The 20,748-nt window shown below is 41.5% G+C and overlaps 1 protein-coding gene across 4 annotated transcripts in view; it reads left to right on the top strand.

Annotated features, from left to right (window-relative positions):
• Nucleotides 1-20,748, top strand: part of spopla (speckle type BTB/POZ protein like a) — a 177,568-nt gene that overhangs the window by 99,405 nt on the left and 57,415 nt on the right. For 3 of the 4 annotated variants that reach the window (XM_063048632.1, XM_063048631.1, XM_063048635.1), the window contains one exon: nt 9,350-9,473. The exons of the other annotated variant lie outside the window; for it this stretch is intronic. The gene's annotated coding sequence lies outside the window, so the exon portion shown is untranslated. The remainder of the gene's footprint in view (nt 1-9,349; nt 9,474-20,748) is intronic. 4 annotated transcript variants of the gene reach the window in all.

Here is a 20,748-nt window from a genome sequence, read left to right as displayed (position 1 = left end):
GACTATTTTAGGCACACGCTTTTAAATCTGCGCATCTGTTGATTAACCGCCAACTCATTACCACAAGGATCCACTGATGCTAAATATCCATGATGCATTTGCCCAGCCTTTTGGATTTACAAAATTGCACTTAAATTATCTCCAGGAGAGCATTCGTTTTGTAAATCAAGTGGTTCTGTGGTATAACATGCTCTTTATATTATGGAGCTTTTTGGTAAACTCTTTTTTTTAAAAATAGTTGAAGTATTCTTGCGAAGTGTCAGTACTTGATATAAATTCAACTGAGGGCCTTAATATTGTATTTTTAAAACCAAATCTACACATCAGTTCCACTTGTACAGTGCTTGCAGTAGAGTATTGAAGATTATATTCTTGATCGTAACTGTAATTACATAGGAAACTTCAGAATAGGCTTTGTCATTAATGATATCCAATGTGAAAAATGCCAGAATAGAATATAGTTCAGCTTAAAACAAAAGGCTTTGACAAGTTTTGAATCAAAGTACCATTTACTAGTTCTTGTTTATTACATTATTAATGTACTTACTGCTGTTAGGGGAAAACACGATGACATCCCTTGTCACCTGTGGATGAACTTGCCCAACCATATAACAAGTATAAACCTGAAGTGACTTGCCCAGGCAGAATGAAAAGCAACTTCAGTTGTTGAACAAGAGATTTGTTTACTGTAGGGAGTTGATCTTGTTCTTGCTGTCTATGGAAACCAGACTAGAAAATGTTATTTTGCTACTGTCTTCTAACAAAATGGTTCTGCTTGTACCTTCTGCTGAAGAACTCCAATATAAGTGAGTGCTTACATTTTTAATTAATTACCTTTATCATGAAACAAAAGTGAATTCTGCCGGATTATTATAGTAAGACACCATTCCTGAGATACTTGTGTAAATGTTCTGATTGTTGTGTTTTTAAAAGCTGTGTAATGTAGTTTTAAGTGCAAATAGACAGTGTATTTAGATGGCAGCAACACACAGCAGGCAAGGCAGCATCTATGGAAAAGAGTATAGTTGACGTTTGGGGTTGAGAGCCTTCGTCAGGACCGGAGAAAAAGAGGTGAATTACAGTTGGGTGAGAGGAGAAGAGGAAGAAGTGCAAGTGATAGGTGAAACCGGGAGGGTGGGGAGAGGAGTGAAGCAAAGAGCTGGGAAATTTATTGGTGAAAGAGATACAGGGCTCGAGAAGGGGAGTCTAATAGGAGAGGACAGAAGGCCATGGAAGAAAGAAAAGGGGGAAGAGCACCAGAGGGAGGTGATGGGCAGGTAAGGAGAGGAGGTAAGAGATGGAAAAGGAAATGGGGAATGGTGAAGGCCGGGGGGGGGGGGAGGGGGCGGGCATTGACGGCAGCTTGAGAGATTGATGTTCATGTCATCAGTTTGGAGGTTACCCAGATGGAATATAAGGTGTTGCTCCTCCAACCTGAGTGTGGCCTCATTACAACAGGCCATGAACTGACATGTTGGAATGGGAAGTGGAGTTAAAATGGCTGGCCACTGGGAGATCCTGTTTTTTCTGGCGGACGGAGCTCAGCGAAGTGGTCTCCCAATCTACGTTGGGTCTCACTGATGCACAGGAGGCCACACCAGGAGCACCATCTACAGTAGACAACCCCAACCTACTCGCAGGTGCAGTGCTGCCTTGCCTGGAAGGACTGTTTGGGGCCCTGAATGGGAGTGAGCGAGGAGGTGTAGGGGCAGGTGTAGCACTGGTTCTGCTTGCAGGGATAAATGGCAGAAGGGAAATCAGTGGGGAGAGACGAATGGGCAAGGGAGTTCTTCTTGATTCTGCTGAGTTCTTCCAGAATTTTGTGTGTGTTGCTTGGATTTCCAGTATCTGCTGATTTTCTCTTGTTTGATATCAAATGGAAGGTTTCTTTCCTCACATGGAAATTGATTAAAAAGCAGAGAAAAATAAAAAACGTATTTTCTTATTTCAGAATGTTAATTATTTCTTTACAACAGCTGCCACATTATTTAGCTTTTTTTATTTGTGCTCAGACCTCAATACTTTGCTTGCACCTGAGCTGTCTTCAAAACCTCTTAAAATTTGACTTCCATTTTCCTCGATTTTATTCTTTTCTAATTCTAATTAATTTTAAGAATTAGATAAGAATAAAATCAAGGGAAATGATAGAAGTAAAGGACATTAAATGACAAAGTTGAAGGTGGTAATAGTGAGGGAAGAAAAGTCTGGAGGAGCAGCTGTATGTTGAGGCTGCAGAATTAGTAGATGAGAAAACTGTTGGAATGAAATGTGAAATGAAAGTGTTTGAAATTCAGAGTACCTGAAATCTGTTAATCACTGAATCACTGAAATCATTGCATCAGATAGCAGCAAGCATACTGTGGTCTATAGGACACAGAGAAATAGACAATAGGTGTAGGAGTAGGCCATTCGGCCCTTCAAACCAGCACCACCATTCACTGTGATCATGGCTGATCATCCACTATCAGTATCCAGTTCCTGCCTTATCCCCATAACCTTTGATTCCACTATCTTTAAGAACTCTATCCATCTCCTCTTTGAAAGCATCCAGAGGCTTGGCGTCCACAGCCTTCTGGGGCAAAGCATTCCATATATCCACCACTCTCTGGCTGGAAAAGTTTTTCCTCAACTCCGTTCTAAATGGCCTACTCCTAATTCTTAAACTATGATATTATGGTCTTTAAAACACTGAGTTAGTTTAACAGATTTCAGGTACTCTGCATCTCTTACATTTTTGTTACACATATGGATGAAGAACAGAATTTGACATCTAATAATTTATCCATTTCAAAAGATTTCTTTTATTCTTCATTGCATCATTCACCTGCTATTGAGTTTTTTTGTACAGATATTTGCTGTATTTGTAAGTCCATTGATCATTCATTGTGAAGTATTTCTTGCCATCTATAATTTATCTTTTTCAATGTTGCATTACCTTACCCATTCACTTCCTATCCCTTAACAATCTTGTTTCCTTCTAAGTTAATTTTGAAACATATTCATCTCTTATGACTCAGCGGTTAGATTTGGGTCAGGCACTGAATGCGTTCTGTCTGCAGCATTTTCATCACTTGAAATGTCATGTGACCAGTCACCTGTTCAAGTCTCTCAACAAAATATTGTATAAATCATAATTAGGTTTATTATCAATGCAATGCATAATAGAGAAGAAAAACTGAATTACACTAAATTTATATTAATAATAGTTAAATTAAATAGTGCAAAAAAAAGAAATAAAAAATGTAATAAGTAAGTGTTCTTGGGTTCAATGTCTATTCTGAAATCAGATGACGGGAAGAAGTTGTTCCTGAATTGTTGAGTGTGTGCCTCTGGGTTCAGGTTCTGGAGCTTCTTGATTAGAACCGTAGGTGTATTGGTGTTTAATGCTAAGGTATAGTCAATAAATAGCATCCTGACAAAGGTATTTGTATTGCCAAGGTGATCCAAGGCTACGTGGAGAGCCAATGAGATCGTGCCCATCATCGACCTATTGTGGTGATAGGGAAATTGCAGTGGATCCAAGTCCTTGTTGAGGCAGGAGTTGATCCTAGCCATAACCAACCTCTCAAAGCATTTATCACTGTAGATGTGAGTGCTACTGGTGATGGTCATTAGGGCAGCTCACCCTGCTCCTCTTGGGCACTGGTATAATTGTTGTCCTTTTGAAGCAGGTGGAGACTTCCAACTGACAGTGAGATTGAAAATGTCTTTCAATACTCCCGTCAGTTGGCTGGCACAGGTTTTCAGAGCCTTTCCAGGTACACCAGCGGAGCCTGTCGCCTTGCGAGGGTAGATCCTCTGGGGAAAAAAAACAACCTGACATCAGCAACCAAGAGAGATCATCGGGTTACCAGGTGCTGCAGGGATCCTCACAGCTGTAGTTCTATTCTCCATTTCAAAGGTATTAAGCTTGTCTGGGAGTGAAGCATCATTGCCATTCATGATGCATGCTCTATGCTGTACAATTAATAAAAACCTGTGGTATTGATATCCTTGTAGGCAGTAATATCCATGGAAGTGAATTACTGAGTAAAGTTGAGCAAGAGTCACGATTAATATTCATTTGAATTAACAGAAAACTTTTTTTTTGAAAAATTCTCTTGTTATTGCCAGTGGCAAATGTTGACAAACAGGAAAGTGAATTGTTAAGAATTGTACTAAAGTCAAAAGCTGGACATCAAATTAGAGACCAAGAAACCTGAATAAAGGAAAATGTGATGGAAATTTTTTGGAGATGGGCAGCTAAATAGTGAACCTTAACTGTAAATATTTTGTCTGTATTATTTGTATTGTGCATCCTTGGTTGATTTTGATCCAGTGATGGGATCTTTTCTAGAATTTCTAGTAACTTTATAATTTTCTACTAACATAAACAATGAAATCAGATTGTTTTAGTTTAACAAAATTGATTGAATTTCTTTGTGTATGAATTGAGCAGTAAATAATATGGTGTTCATCATAATATGCATTGAACTAATTTCCAATTCTTTTGAAAATAGTTTATTCATAGTATAGAGAGTAAATATAGTTGTCATGACATTTTCTTGATTCACTGTACCAAGTAATTTCTAGTCAAACAACAAATTCCAGAAATCCTCTGTCCAATTATTTGTAATTCCCTAATAGTTTTGCATCTGGTAGTTTATCACGCATCCTCCTGACTGACTTGTGGGCAAGATCCCATTAATCCATTTTGACTCATTAGGGCACTTTCAAAAATACTGTAAAACTGTAACCTGTTAAAATGATTTAAAATGTTTTGGAAATAAAGTGTACCATCCAATATAGTGAAAACTCTGCAAGTCTAGACTATCATACTCCTGAGTATCAGATTATTGGAGTTTCACTGTAATGGGTGCCGTAGGATATGTCAGTGTTACTAACCCTATAATGACAGGACTCTAGAATGTGGTCTGTTCTCACAGATGCTTTGTGGCTGGATCAAGGTTCAGTGTGTCCATCATTCACTTGTGGGTTATTCCTTGCACTGAAGGGCCAAAATACTTTGCCTGGGCTAAAGACAGTCTAACAGTCCATAGTCTGTGTTCTAAGGACTGTCCAAATGGAACAGTCCATAGAGCAGAGTTCTTGGAATGAACATCCTCTGGAACCAATGCCTTCAATGTGGCAAATAGGTTGAAATATGTTATTCTGTGTATAGCATTTGTTATTGACTTATGGTTGGAGTAGTGTTCTTTTTTATGGCTCATTAAATATGGTTAGAATTGATGCTTTTGTGGTATAACGCATCAATGAACAGCTCCATTATATAAAGTGATAATAATAGTGGGTTTTGCCCTAGCAGAACAATAAATATGGCCTGAATATGCGCAGTGCAAGACCTTGGAGACAAGAACAAGGCTAATTGAGGTTCAGGGCTAAGTGTTTTAAGTAGTCACTGCTGGGGATGTAAAAGGAATTTAAGCATTTAGATTCTTGACTCACCAGTGACTACATGAAGCACTTATCCCTGAATCTCAGTTAGTCTTGTATACCTGATTGTTTGCTGTGATACATAGGAATGAAAGTGGGCCATTCACTTGGGAGTTATAACTGATCTTTGACTGTACAGCATTGATCAAAGCCACACTTAGATTATTGTGAGCTGTTTTAGGCCCTTGATCTTCGAAAGGATGTGCTAGCATTGAAGAGGGTCCAGAGGAGGTTCAGGCGAATGATCCCAGGAATAAAAGGGTTAACATACGAAGAGCGTTTGATAGCTTTGCGCCTGTACTCTGGGGTTTAGAAGAATGGGCATGGGAGGGGAGGGATTCTAATTGAAACCTATTGCGTAGTGAGTCTGCCAGAGAAAGCAGGATCTCCCAGTGGCCACACATTTTAATTCCACATCCCATTCCCATTCTGACATGTCTATCCATGGCCTCCTCTACTGTAAAGATGAAGCCACACTCAGGTTGGAGGAACAACACCTTATATTCCGTCTGGGTAGCCTCCAACCTGATGGCATGAACATCGACTTCTCTAACTTCCGCTAAGGCCCCACCTCCCCCTCGTACCCCATCTGTTACTCATTTTTATGCACACATTCTTTCTCTCACTCTCCTTTTTCTCCCTCTGTCCCTCTGAATATACCTCTTGCCCATCCTCTGGGTCACCCCCCCCCCCGTCTTTCTTCCCGGACCTCCTGTCCCATGATCCTCTCGTATCCCCTTTTGCCTATCACCTGTCCAGCTTTCGGCTCTATCCCTCCCCCTCCTGTCTTCTCCTATCATTTTGCATCTCCCCCTCCCCCTCCAGCTTTCAAATCCCTTACTCACTCTTCCTTCAGTTAGTCCTGACGAAGGGTCTCGGCCTGAAACGTCGACTGCGCCTCTTCCTATAGATGCTGCTTGGCCTGCTGCGTTCACCAGCAACTTTGATGTATGTTGCTTGAATTTCCAGCATCTGCAGAATTCCTGTTGTTTGTGTAGTGAAAGGCTTAGATAGAGTGAACATAGAGAGGTTGTTTCCTGTAGTGGGGCACAGCATCAGAATTGAGAGAAGTCCATTTAGAACAGAGATGAGGAATTTCTTTAGCCGGAGGGTGGTGAATCTGTGGAATTCAGTGCCACAGGTGGCTATGGAAGCCAAGTTGTTGGATATATTTAAAAGGGAGGTTAAGTTCTTGATTAGTAAGGGGGTCAAAGGTTATGGGGAGAAGGCAGAAGAATAGGGTTGAGAGGGCGAATAAATGAAATGGTGGCGTGGTAGAGCAGATTTCGTGGGCCAAATGGCATAATTCTGCTCCTATGTCTTATGGAGAATGAAAGAAGATCAAATATTGCTTGATACCAACTATAAGCAGGTTTTGCTGTACAATGTTTGTTCTAATTTCTGATCCCTCTTGTTCAGAATTCTTGCAGTTGGAGGAAAATGTTTCTGTATTTCCCCAATTAAATTTGAGGTAACGTCTTGACTGTCTTTTGATCTCTTAAGCTCGAAGTATAAATCAAGTTTATGCTATTTGTTATCTCATTAAGTGTGTAAGTCTTGAGATCATTCTGGTGAATCTGCACAATACTCCTTCCAAGGCCAGTGTATCTTTCACGAACTTCAGTGTATGAAACCAAATGCAAGCTAGTACTTTGTGAATAGCTAAAACATCTCTTCACCTCCCTATCCCAATCCTGTTGAGATAAGTAATTCAAAATACAGTATATATAGAATATTTTTTAACAATATGCACTAGCTTATTGGTGATTTTCAGCTAGAAGCTAGAGAAGTAGAGAATAGATAATTAATCCTCAGTAATTGTAGAGACTATATTGTTGCACTTCTATAAAGTGCCATGATGTGACATTGGGGACACTTTCATATTGGCTCTAGTGATTGAAGGAAGCAAAAAATTTGAAGAGAGGGTCTGGAAGTATAGTTTGTTTAACATACAGATGTCCCCTGCTTTTCGAACATTCGCTTTACGAAACCTCACTGTTACGAAAGACCTACATTAGTACCCTGTTTTCGCTTTCAGAAGGTGCTTTCACTGTTACGAAGAAAGGCAGCGTGCGCCCCGAGCAGCCACTCTCCCCCGGATTCGGAATGGCATTGCTTTAACACGTGCCTGTGAGCAGCAGTTAGCAAGATGAGTTCTAAGGTGTCGGAAAAGCCTGAAAGAGCTCATAAGGGTGTTACATTTAGCGTAAAACTAAACATAATTAAGCGTTTCAATCGTGGTGAACGAAGCAAGGACAAAGTGAGTTTGGCTTGTGGAAGCTGACGAAGATGATGTTGAAGAGGTTTTGACATCTCATGACCAAGAACTGATAGATGAAGAGCTGATGCAATTGGAAGAGGAAAGGATAACAATCGAAACTGAATGCAGTAGCGAAAGTGAAGCAACTGCGTGAGATTTTCGCTGCAATGATAAAGTACGACTTTAATTTTGAAAGGGTACGTAGGTTTAGGGGATATTTGCAGGATGGTTTGAGTCCTTATAAAGAACTGTATGATAGAAAAATGCGCGAGGCTCAGCAGTCAAGCAAGCCTTCCACATCAGCCACAGCAGAGGACGAACCTCGACCTTCGACATCGAGGTGGGCAGTCATAGGAGAGGATGAGCTGCCCTTCCTGATCGATGATGAGATGACACCCCTGTGTCCCACCACCCCAACCCCCGGGCCCCGGACAGATACTGTACCGATTCGCGGAGAATGCAGCGGTAGCCGGAAGGCACACAGCACATCTTTAAGAAAAAAGCCGAAATAAACATGCTAATTAATTAGGTGCCGCCTAGTACGTAATTGTCAGCCCAGATCAGAGGCGATGCAATCTACTTCATATCATTCCTGCTTTTACTATATGTTACTGTTATTTTAGTTTTTATGTGTTATTTGGCATGATTTGGTAGATTATTTTTGGGTCTGCGAGCGCTTACAAAATTTTCCCATATAAATAAATGGTAATTGCTTCTTTGCTTTACGACATTCCAGCTTACAAACCGTTTCATAGGAGCGCTCTACCTTCGGATGGCGGGGGAAACCTGTATTGCTGTAGGCCTTTTGGGCAAAAAAAAGTCTGTTACAATTAATTTGCAAAATCTGAAACATTCATTCTGCTCCAGATTCATAGGAATTTAGATGCAATTTATGATTACGTTTGGTATGTTGTGCAATCTACTAAGGTGAAGTTGGGGACATGTTGCAAATATTTCACTGATTTTCTTCTCCCATTTATTTTAAGTAATTGTTTTCACTCACTGATCATGTTTATAAATGATTTATTAGCCCTTTATTGCTTTCTCTATTAAATGATCATGGCTGCCAGTTTTGTTCTCCAGAGACTCCTCTGGAACTTGAACTCGTAGCTTCTTGAATTGCTAACTCTTACAGAGGGCTCTTCGTCACATTTATTGTAATGTGTGGCAGCTTTGTTAGAAAAATTCCATTTGATCAAAGCATTTGAAGTAAACAGATCACAATGGAATTTAATGAGTGCAATAAATTATTTTGAATTAAGTATGTCAGGTTTTAGGCACTTTTTATTAATACTGTTTGCTTGCTGCATTTTGATATACATTCATTTGTAGTACTGGCATTAGGAAGTGAGAGATACATCCATGCAAATTCTGTTCGGCCAATGATTTTGTGATATTTCAACTTCTGTATGAGTCTACCAAACAACTTCCATTGTAGCACCCTGTTTTGCATGAGTCTTTACACATGGGAAATATTTTTACAAATTCTCCACATATCACTTTTCATTAAATGAACTTCAATTGCTTAATAAAATGGGCCTCATTGAGAACAGTATGTTGACAGTTTTGGTAGTTCACAGTAATGAGCCATGCAATGATTTTTATAAAAGTTAAAGAGCTACTTTTTTTTAAAAAAGAAAATCTTTTCTTTTGTAGGCATCAGTTTTCTGGCAATGACTCCATTCTAGCAAGTATACAATATTCCCCAGCAAAGGTAACATTCCCCAGATAATTGGGATTTGCAGATTGAAAAGGGCAACCACAGAGTTATTGCTATTAGGTGAGTATGCTGTATCTAAATTTTGCCTTTCAAGTTTAAGATGTGTGTATGACAATGTCAGTGTTACCAGATTCTTTAATAGAGATTTTTTTAAAAAAATCTTCAAACCTTTCGGATAGTCTTCCGACTTTCCTTCTATCTCATGATGACATTGACATCATACTAATTGATTAATAGTTACAGGGTAACAATCACTCTGAGCACCGGTGGCCCACAAGGCTGTGAACTCAACCCCATGCTGTGTACACCCATGATTGTGTAGCCAAGTTTCCGTCGAACTCAATATATAAGTTTGTTGATGACACAACAATTGTAGGCCGTATCTCGGGTAATGATGAGTTTGAGTACAGAGAGGAAAGTAAGAATCTGGTGGCGTGGTGCGAAGACAATAACCAATCCCTCAACGTCAGCAAGACGAAGGAATTGGTTGTTGACTTCAGAAGGAGTAGCGGACCGCACAACCCAATTTACATCGGTGGAGCGCAAGTGGAACAGGTCAAAAGCTTTAAGTTCCTCGGGGTCAATATCACAAATGACCTGACTTGGTCCAACCAAGCAGAGTTCAATGCCAAGAAGACCCACCAGTGCCTTTACTTCCTGAGTAAACTAAAGAAAATTGGCCTGTCCCCTAAAGCCCTCACTAATTTTTATAGATGCACCATAGAAAGCATTCTTCTAGTGTGCATCACAACCTGGCATGGAAGTTGTCTTGTCCAAGACCGAAAGAAGCTGCAGAAGATTGTGAACGTGGCGCAGCACATCACACAAACCAATCTTCCGTCCGTGGACTCAATTTACACCGCACGCTGTCGGAGCAGTGCTGCCAGGATAATCAAGGACATGACCCACCCAGCCAACAGACTTTTCATCCCTCTTCCCTCCGGGAAAAGGATCAGGAGCTTGAAGACTCGTACAGCCAGATTTGATAACAGCTTCTTTCCAATTGTGATAAGACTGCTGAACGGATCCTGACCTGGATCTGGGCTGTACCCTCCAACTATCCGGAGCTGTCTGTTTTTTAACACTACCTTATTTTCCATTTTTCTATTTTCTATTTATGAATTATAATTTAAATTTTTAATATTTACTAATTTTTAATATTTAACATTTGTAATCCAGAGAGTGGGAAGCGCAGAATCAAATATTGCTGTGATGATTGTACGTTCTAGTATCAATTGTTTGGCGACAATGAAGTATAAAGTATGGTTTCTCTATTCTTTATAATATCATCGTCATTTGTTTGTATTTTATTTAGTGTTCAGACTTTCATTGTGAAAGTGTAGTTAGGATTGGTTAAGCCTCAGCCATTGTCTATATACTCTAGCAAGTGCCAATGATTGCAGTTAACAGAATTTTATTTTGGATGTATGTCAAATACAGCATGAAAATGGCTTCTTGCATAGGTGCTGGTATGGAATTATTGTCCCAGTAAAGGTCTCAGTCCAAAAAAAAATCAACTGTTTATCCCCCTCTATGGATGCTGCTTGACTTTCTGAGTTCCTCCAGCATTTTGTGTGTTGTTTAGAATTGCTTAACATTATCTCTGAAGGCTGTTTCTTTACAATAGCTGACACAGAAAATTTCAGCATGTTGTCACTCTTAATATGAATGCAGCATATTTAAAATGATTAAAAGTACATTTATTATCAAAGTATCTGTGTAGTGTACAACCCTGAGAGTCATCTTCCCACAGCCTCGAAACAACAAAACCCTATGGAGCAACACACATCAAAGTTGCTGGTGAGCACAGCAGGCCAGGCATCATCTCTAGGAAGAGGTACAGTCGACGTTTCAGGCCGAGACCCTTCGTCAGGACTAACTGAAGGAAGAGCTAGTAAGAGATTTGAAAGTGGGAGGGGGAGGGATGGAGCCAAGAGCTGGACAGGTGATTGGCAAAAGGGGTATGAGAGGATCATGGGACAGGAGGCCCAGGGAGAAGGAAAAGGGGGAGGGGGGGAAAGCCCAGAGGTTGGGCAAGGGGTATAGTCAGAGGGACAGAGGGAGAAAAAGGAGAGTGAGAGAAAGAATGTGTGTATATAAATAACGGATGGGGTGTGAGGGGAAGGTGGGGCATTAGCAGAAGTTAGAGAAGTCAATGTTCATGCCATCAGGTTGGAGGCTACCCAGACGGAATATAAGGTGTTGTTCCTCCAACCTGAGTATGGCTTCATCTTTACAGTAGAGAAGGCCGTGGATAGACATGTCAGAATGGGAATGGGACATGGAATTAAAATGTGTGGCCACTGGGAGATCCTGCTTGCTCTGGCGGACAGAGCGTAGGTGTTCAGCAAAACGATCTCCCAGTCTGTGTCGGGTCTCGCCAATATATAGAAGGCCACATCGGGAGCACCAGATGCAGTATATCACCCCAGCCGACTCACAGGTGAAGTGTCGCCTCACCTGGAAGGACTGTCTGGGGCCCTGAACGGTGGTAAGGGAAGGAGTGTAAGGGCATGTGTAGCACTTGTTCCGCTTACAAGGATAAGTGTCAGGAGGGAGATCAGTGGGGAGGGATGGGGAGGGAGAATGGACAAGGGAGTCGCGTAGGGAGCGATCCTTGTGGAAAGCAGAGTGGGGGGGGTGAAAATGTGCTTAGTGGTGAGATCCTGTTGGAGGTGGCGGAAGTTACGGAGAATAATATGTTGGACCTGGAGGCTGGTGGGGTGGAAGGTGAGGACCAGGGGAACCCTATTCTTAGTGGGGTGGCGGGAGGATGGAGTGAGAGCCGATGTGCGTGAAATGGGGCAGATGCTTTTGAGAGTAGAGTTGATGGTGGAGGAAGGGAAGCCCCTTTCTTTAAAAAAAAGGAGGACATCTCCCTCGTCCTGGAATGAAAAGCCTCATCCTGAGAGCAGATGCAGTGGAGACAGAGGAATTGCGAGAAGGGGATGGCATTTTTGCAAGAGACAGGGTGAGAAGAGGAATAGTCCAGATAGCTGTGAGAGTCAGTAGGCTTATGGTAGACATCAGTAGATAAGATCTTCCCCCATCTTTCCTGGGAGACTGGGAGATCGTTTTGCTGAACACCTACGCTCTGTCCGCCAGAGAAAGCAGGATCGCCCAGTGGCCACACATTTTAATTCCACATCCCATTCCCATTCTGACATGTCTATCCACGGCCTTCTCTACTGTAAAGATGAAGCCACACACAGGTTGGAGGAGCAACACCTTATATTCCGTCTGGGTAGCCTCCAACCTGATGGCCAGAACATTGACTTCTCTAACTTCCGCTAATGTCCCACCTCCCCCTCGCACCCCAACCATTATTTATATGCACACATTCTTTCTCTCACTCTCCTTTTTCTCCCTCTGACTATACTCCTTGCCCATCCTCTGGGCTACCCCCCCCCCACCTTTTCCTTCTCCCTGGGCTTCCTGTCCCATGATCCTCTCATACCCCTTTTGCCAATCACCTGTCCAGCTCTTGGCTCCATCCCTCCCCCTCCTGTCTTCTCCTATCATTTTGGATCTCCCCCTCCCCCTCCCACTTTCAAATCTCTTTCTAGCTCTTTCTTCAGTTAGTCCTGACGAAGGGTCTCAGCCTGAAACATCAACTGTACCTCGTCCTAGAGATGCTGCCTGGCCTGCTGCGCTCACCAGCAACTTTGATGTGTGTTGCTTGAATTTCCAGCATCTGCAGAATTCTTAGTGTTTGCATTTTTAAAACCCTATGGAATCCATTCAAAGAAAACGTGAAACACCCAACATGCAAAAAAAAGAATACATTGCACAAGCAGCAAAAAAAAAGCTAAAAAGACACAATATAAAACATCAATCCGGAGTCATTGAAACAGTCCAGGAATGTTCAGTTTAGTTCAGTTCAGTTCACTGTTGCACGTTGACTGCAGAGCCGGTCGGCCCCGCTCAAAATTGCACAAAGCAGGAATAAAAAAAGACTGTGTCGATTAAACCTTGTCGAAAACTCTGGCACCATCCACCAGCAGCAGTGAGGAACTCGGAGAGACTGATCAAAAGCAGACACCTTTTTCTCGCAGCAGGGAACGAGAGATAGAGACTAGTGAAACGTAGGCAGGTGGCATTGGACAGCTGCTTGCCTTCCACTCGCGTCTTGGTTGGTTTCAGTCTTGAATGCCACTGAGATTGGTGAGAAATGGGCTCGTGCCCCACCCCCAGGAAATCACCAAACTCCCTCGGCAAAGTGCCAGAGCGCTCAATCGGCACGAAAACAGACCATCAAAATGTAAATTGCAGGTTCCATTTGCACGCTGCGTAGTAGCTGAATCATATTTGAAAGAAGGTGTTTTAAAAAATATTTTGTGAACTGTCTGAGGATGTCTCCATTGCTGGGGTTGTTCGCTGGCACCATTTCCGAGAATTAATCTTGTATTCAGTACATTAAAACGTTGTTTTGAGATGGTTATGAGCAAGGATAAGATTGGCTCTTGCAGAAAGGTAAATGCAAGTAATCCTGCAGATGCTGGAAATCACAAAATGCTGCTGGAAGTCAGCAGATCAAGCAGTATCTATGGAAATAAGAGCATATGACAGAGGAGCAGAATTAGGCCATTCAACTCTGCTCCGCCATTCAATCATGGCTGGTCCTCCCTCCTTAGCCCCACTCCCTGGCCTTCTCCCCGTAACCTTTGATGCCGTAGCCAATAAAGAGGTTATCAATCTCTGCCTTAAATACACATAATGATCTAGCCTCCACAGCTGTCTGGGGTAACAAATTCCACAAATTCACCATCCTCTGCCTATAGAAATTTCTCCACATCTCTGTTTTAAATGAATGCCCCTCCTTTGCCTAAAGAAATTTCTCTGCATCTCTCTTTTAAGTGGACACCCCTCTATCCTGAGGCTGTGACCTTTTGTCCTGGAATCCCCCACAGTGGGAAACATCCTTTCCACATCTGCTTTGTCTAGGCCTACCAACATTCGAAAGGTTTCAGTGAGATTTCCCCCCTTATGCTTCTAAATTCTAGCGAGTGCAGACCGAGAGCCATTGAATGTTCATCATATGATGGCCCTTTTATTCTTGGAATCATCCTTGTGAACCTCCTAAATTTCTTCCAATGCCAGCACATCTTTTCTCAGATAAGGAGCCCAAAACTGTTCACAAATCTCAAGGTGAGGCCTTAGCAGTGTCTTAAAGCCTCAGCATCACATCTCTGCTCTTATATTCTGGACTTCTTCAAATGAATGCTAACATTGCATGTGCCTTTCTCACCACCAGGTCGGTCTGCAAGTTAACCTTTAGGGTGTTTTGCATAAGATCTCCCAAGTCCCTTTGCATCTCAGATATTTGGATTTTCTCCCTGTTTAGAAAATAGTCTGCACACTTATTTCTACTACCAATGTGCACGACCATACATTTTCCAATGTTATATTTAATTTGCCACTTGACCATTTTCCTTATCTGTCTCCTTCTGCAACCTGCTTGTTTCCTCAACACTACCTTGCCCGCCCCCCCACCAATCTTCGTATCATCTACAAACTTGATAACAAAGCCATCTATTCCATCATCTAAATTATTAATACACAGCATAAAAAGAAGCGGTCCTAACAACAACACCTACGGAACAACACCTATCACTGGCAGTCAACCAGTAAAGGATCTTTTATTCCCACTCACTGCTTCCTACGAGCAGCCTATGGTCTAACCATGCTACTAACTTCCCTGTAATACCATGGGGTCTTAACTTAGTAAGCAGTCTCATGTGTGGCACCTTGTCAAAGGCCTTCTGAAAATCCAAATATACAACATCCACTGTATCCCCTTTATCTATCTTACTTGTAATCTCCTCAAAGAATTCCAACAAGTTCTTCAGTCAAGATTTTCCCTTAAGGAAACTGTGCTGACTTTGTCCTATCTTATCCTGTTTCACCAAGCACTCCATAACCTCATCCTTAACAATTGACCCCAGCATCTTCCCAACCCCTGAGGTTAGGCTAACTGGTCTGTCATTTCCTTTCTGCTGCCTCCCTCCTTTCTTAGACTGGAGTGACATTTGCAATTTTCCATTCCTCTGGAGCCATGCCAGAGTCCAGTGATTCTTGAAAGATCATTACTGATGCCTCCACAATCTCTACCACTATTTCTTTGAAAACCCTAGGGCACAATTAATCTGGTCTAGGTGACTTGTGTATCTTTTAGATCTTTCAGCTTTTTGAGCACCTTCTCCCTTGTAATTGTACCTTCTCTTCCCTCACACCCTTCACCACCTGGCACACTGCTAGTGTCTTCCACAGTGAAGAGTGATGCAAAATACTCATTTAGTTCATCTGCCTTCTCCTCTGTTATTATTTCACAGGCCTCATTTTCTAGCAGTCCTGTTTCTACTTTCATCTCTTAATTTTTATATACTTGAAAATCCACCTTGGTATTGTTTGCTAGCTTGCTTTCATATTTCCCGTAACCCCACTTTTTAAAAAAGAAGGGAGAGAGAAACCAGGGAATTAAAGACCGGTTAGCCTAACATTGGTGGTGGGGAAACTGCTAGAGTCAGTTATCAAAGATGTGATAACAGCACATTTGGAAAGCGGTGAAATCATCGGAAAAAGTCAGCATGGATTTGTGAAAGGAAAATCATGTCTGACGAATCTCATAGAATTTTTTGAGGATGTAACTAGTAGAGTGGATAGGGGAGAACCAGTGGATGTGGTATATTTGGATTTTCAAAAGGCTTTTGACAAGGTCCCACACAGGAGATTAGTGTGCAAACTTAAAGCACACGGTATTGGAGGTAAGGTATTGATGTGGATAGAGAGTTGGTTGGCAGACAGGAAGCAAAGAGTGGGAATAAACAGGACCTTTTCAGAATGGCAGGCAGTGACTAGTGGGGTACCGCAAGGCTCAGTGCTGGGACCCCAGTTGTTTACAATATATATTAATGACTTGGATGAGGGAATTAAATGCAGCATCTCCAAGTTTGCAGATGACACGAAGCTGGGCGGCAGTGTTAGCTGTGAGGAGAATGGTAAGAGGATGCAGGGTGACTTGGATAGGTTGGGTGAGTGGGCAAATTCATGGCAGATGCAATTTAATGTGGATAAATGTGAAGTTATCCACTTTGGTGGCAAAAACAGGAAAACAGATTATTATCTGAATGGTGGCTGATTAGGAAAAGGGGAGGTGCAATGAGACCTGGGTGTCATTATACACCAGTCATTGAAAGTGGGCATGCAGGTACAGCAGGTGGTGAAAAAGGCGAATGGTATGCTGGCAATTATAGCAAGAGGATTCGAGTACAGGAGCAGGGAGATACTACTGCAGTTGTACAAGGCCTTGGTGAGACCACACCTGGAGTATTGTGTGCAGTTTTGGTCCCCTAATCTGAGGAAAGACATCCTTGCCATAGAGGGAGTACAAAGAAGGTTCACCAGATTGATTCCTGGATGGCAGGATTTTCATATGATGAAAGACTGGATGAGCTAGGCTTATACTCATTGGAATTTAGAAGATTGAGGGGGGATCTGATTGAAACGTATAAAATCCTAAAGGGATTGGACAGGTTAGATGCAGGAAGATTGTTCCTGATGTTGGGGAAGTCCAGAACAAGGGGTCACAGTTTGAGGATAAAGGGGAAGCCTTTTAGGACCGAGATTAGGAAAAACTTCTTCACACAGAGAGTGGTGAATCTGTGAAATTCTCTGCCACAGGAAACAGTTGAGGCCAGTTCATTGGCTATATTTAAGAGGGAGTTAGATATGGCCCTTGTGGCTAAAGGGATCGGGGGTATGGAGGGAAGGCTCGTACAGGGTCCTGAGTTGGATGATCAGCCATGATCATAATAAATGGCGGTGCAGGTCGAAGGGCCGAATGGCCTACTCCTGCACCTATTTTCTATGTTTCTATGTTTCATCTTTCCCCCAATGATTCTTTTAGTTGCTTTCTGTAGGTTTTTAAAAGGTTCCCAATCCTCTTCCTGCTAATTTTTGCTTTGTTATATGCCCTCATTTGCTTTTAGATTAGATATGACTCCTCTTGTCAGCCAAGGTTGTACTGCTTTACCATTTGAGTATTTTTGTTTTGGGATACATCTACCCTGCACCTTCCTCATTTTTCCCAGAAACTCAAGCCATTTCTGCCAGTATCTCCTTCTAATTTACTTTGGCCAACTCCTCCCTCATACCACTTTAATTTCCTTTACACTACTGAAATACTACTATGTCAGACCTTACTTTCACCCTATCTAATTTCAAGTTGAACTCAATCATATTGTGATCACTGCCTCCTAAGGGTTACCTTAAGCTCGCCAATCACCTCCGGTTCATTTCATAACACCCGCTTTGGTGTAGCTGATCCCCTAGTAGCTCAACGACAAACTGCTGTAAAATGCCATCTTGTAGGTATTCAAGATTCAACATTGTAAAAGTGCAACAAGATCATCCACCTTATTTCTTATACTGAATATTGTATTTGCTACCCTTTTTGATACTGCATCCCTAATGCACTGATACTCACCTCGCTGGCTGCAATTTTGTCCTATCACCCGCCTGCCTTTCCTGACAGTCCGCTGCATGCTGACTTTGCTTTTTTTTTTAACCATCCATCCTATCCTGAGTCCCTTCACTCCGGTTCCTGTCCCCCTGCTAAATTAATTTAAACCCATCCTAACAGCTGTAACAAATCTGCCCACAAGAATATTGGTTCCCATTGGGGACCAATGAAATGAATAAACAGTTGATGTTTTGGGCCGAGGTCCTTCACTAGGACTAGAAGGGAAGTGAGAAGAAGCCAGAATAAGAAGGGGAGGACAAGCTATGTGATAGGTGAAGTCGGGTGGGTGGGGGAGGGAGGATGAAGTAAGAAGCTGGTAGGTGATCAGTGGAAAAGGCAAAGGTCTGGAAAAGGAGGAACCTTTTCTTCAGGGTAGAAGTGTCAAACACCAGAGAACATGGTTTTAAGGTTGGGGAGGAGTTTAAAGCTGATGTGTGGGGCGAGTTTATTACATAGATAATGGTAGGTGCCTGGAAGAGGTTTCTGGGGATTGTAGTGGAAGCAGGCAGTTCGGTGGTGTTTAAGAGGCTTTTAGGTGGATGTATGAATATGAAGAGAATGGCGTGATTATAAATGAAACACATGAGGAGGGCATTCAGTATAAATTGGCATCACGATCAGTGTAACATTGTGGGCTGAATGGCTGAATATGCGTACTTTTTTTAAATCTTGATTTGAATGGAAGTGGTGCTTTGTTACTCTGATCCATTTGCTGTTAATGACACTGCATGACACTACCCACAAGATTCAGTGTAGGCTTCTGTTTGTCATGTATATTAATAATTTAGACGAGAATATAAAATGACTCCACTGTTGTTGGTAGAATCTCAGATGCTGATGAGCAAGGGTAGCTGGTTGAGTGATTTTTTTTTTGTAATAGCAAACTCACTCGCACACATCAGCATTACCAAGGAGCTAATTGTGGACTTTAAGAAGGGGATGTCAGGAAGACACACATCAGTCCTCATTCAGAGGTCAACAGTGGAAATAGTGAGCAGCTTCATGTTCCTGGGTGTCAGCATCTCAGTGGATCTGTTCTGGGCTCATCACATTGATGCAATCCCAAAGAAAGCATGCCCGAATCGCAGCTTCATTAGGAGTTTATAAAAATGTAGTCAGTCACCAAAGATTCTTAGAAATTTCTCTTGATGTGCAGTGGAGAGCATTCTGACTGGTTACATCACAGCTTGGTATGGAACCTAAAATATGAAGGGTTGCAGAAGGTTATAGACTCAGCCAATTCTATTGATTTAGTGGCAGCTTCTACCCTTCTGTCATCAGATTTCTGAATGTCCTATGAATACTGCCTTATTATTAACATTTTTTTGCTCCACTTATTTTCTGTAATTTATAAATTTTTATGCCTTTGCACTGTATTACTGTTGCAAAATAGCACATTTAACATTTTGTATCAGTGATAATTCTGATTCTGAGGTGACATGATTAGTAAATTTGCAGGGGACACCAAAGTTGGCGGTATAGTGGCCAGTGGGTATCTACAGTTACGAAATATATGTTGTCTAAATTTACAAAAGGATCTATATTAACTAGGAAAGTGGGTAAAGGAAAGGCAGTTGGAAATTGAGTCTAACAAGTGCAAAGTAAGACATTTGAAATGGAAGATAGTGAATGACAGGAAACTAGGGAGTGTTGTAGAACAGCTTCTTGGGGTACAACAGGGAATGACTAAATGCTTCAAGGAGTTTCACTATCACTTCAAAAAATGGCAAAAAAAAAGCTTCCAAAATGGGAGAAGGGGACAGTAGGCAAACAGAAAGCGTATTTGAAGCCAATCAGTAAAAAGTGGGGAAAATGAGTAACAATTTTATATTTGAAGCTTGATGTTTTAACTTTGAACAGTTTATTGTGTGGTGAAACTGGTTTCTGAAACGGTTAGCTATTAATTTAATGTGATGACAAAACAAACGTGTGTGCTAATTTCTTATGTTTATAGAATTAATTTTAGATTGGCATCGAAGTAACACAAAATCAATAACTTAAAAGAAGAATTCCCAAGATGAAGGTTCCACCTTGTTTTTCTTTATTTACTGCTTGACAAATTCATTTGTGAGCATAGCAAACGCAGGCTCCATTTTTCTACTATATCTCTTGACAACTTAATCAATAAACTACAGTTTTGGATAATTGTCATTAACTCTTAGATTTCCAATTGCTTTCTGATGAGTATTAAGAAGATTGAAGCTATTATGTTTAGCTATCATCAAAAATATTTTCTTATAATGCCATCAATATTTTCAACTTCTAAGATTGAATGAAACCATCTACTAGTATAGTGTAAGTCCTTACCCACCATGCAAAGACATACGTTTTGTTTTCTTGTGCCTTTGCAATATCTTCATTCCAATTTTGGATGTGTTGTTAAAAACCTTGATTTAATCAGATGTAGTGTGTAACCACCCTGGAACACCCAGAAACTTGTCAACGACACAGCAGCCAACATCTGATACACTAAGCACAATCCAATTATTGCTACCAGTCTCATTAACCTACATTGCCCAGTGCATTTCATTTAGATTTCCTGGTAACGTTAAATCTTTTGATTATCATGCATTTCTTTTCAAGTTCTCTTGCCTTCAGACCCAAGATTTTTTTTCAGGACTTAACCCTGACTCCTTGTGTCCATGTGTTTTCTGTGTGGGGAGCACATCCTCTGCTTGTTATGGATCTATTTGCCACTGGTCCAAGAACCTGCTTTGTTAAATCTCTTTTGGCCAGATTGCACCAGCCACCCATGGTAAATAAACCAAATGCGGGTGTCTTCTACTCTGTATAATTGGCATGGAAGCAAGTCAC

This window comes from Mobula hypostoma, chromosome 5 (assembly GCF_963921235.1).
Source record: "Mobula hypostoma chromosome 5, sMobHyp1.1, whole genome shotgun sequence".
NCBI classification, from domain to species: domain Eukaryota; kingdom Metazoa; phylum Chordata; class Chondrichthyes; order Myliobatiformes; family Myliobatidae; genus Mobula; species Mobula hypostoma.
Note: the sequence above shows the minus strand (reverse complement) of the source record. Positions and strands in the feature narration are given on the sequence as shown.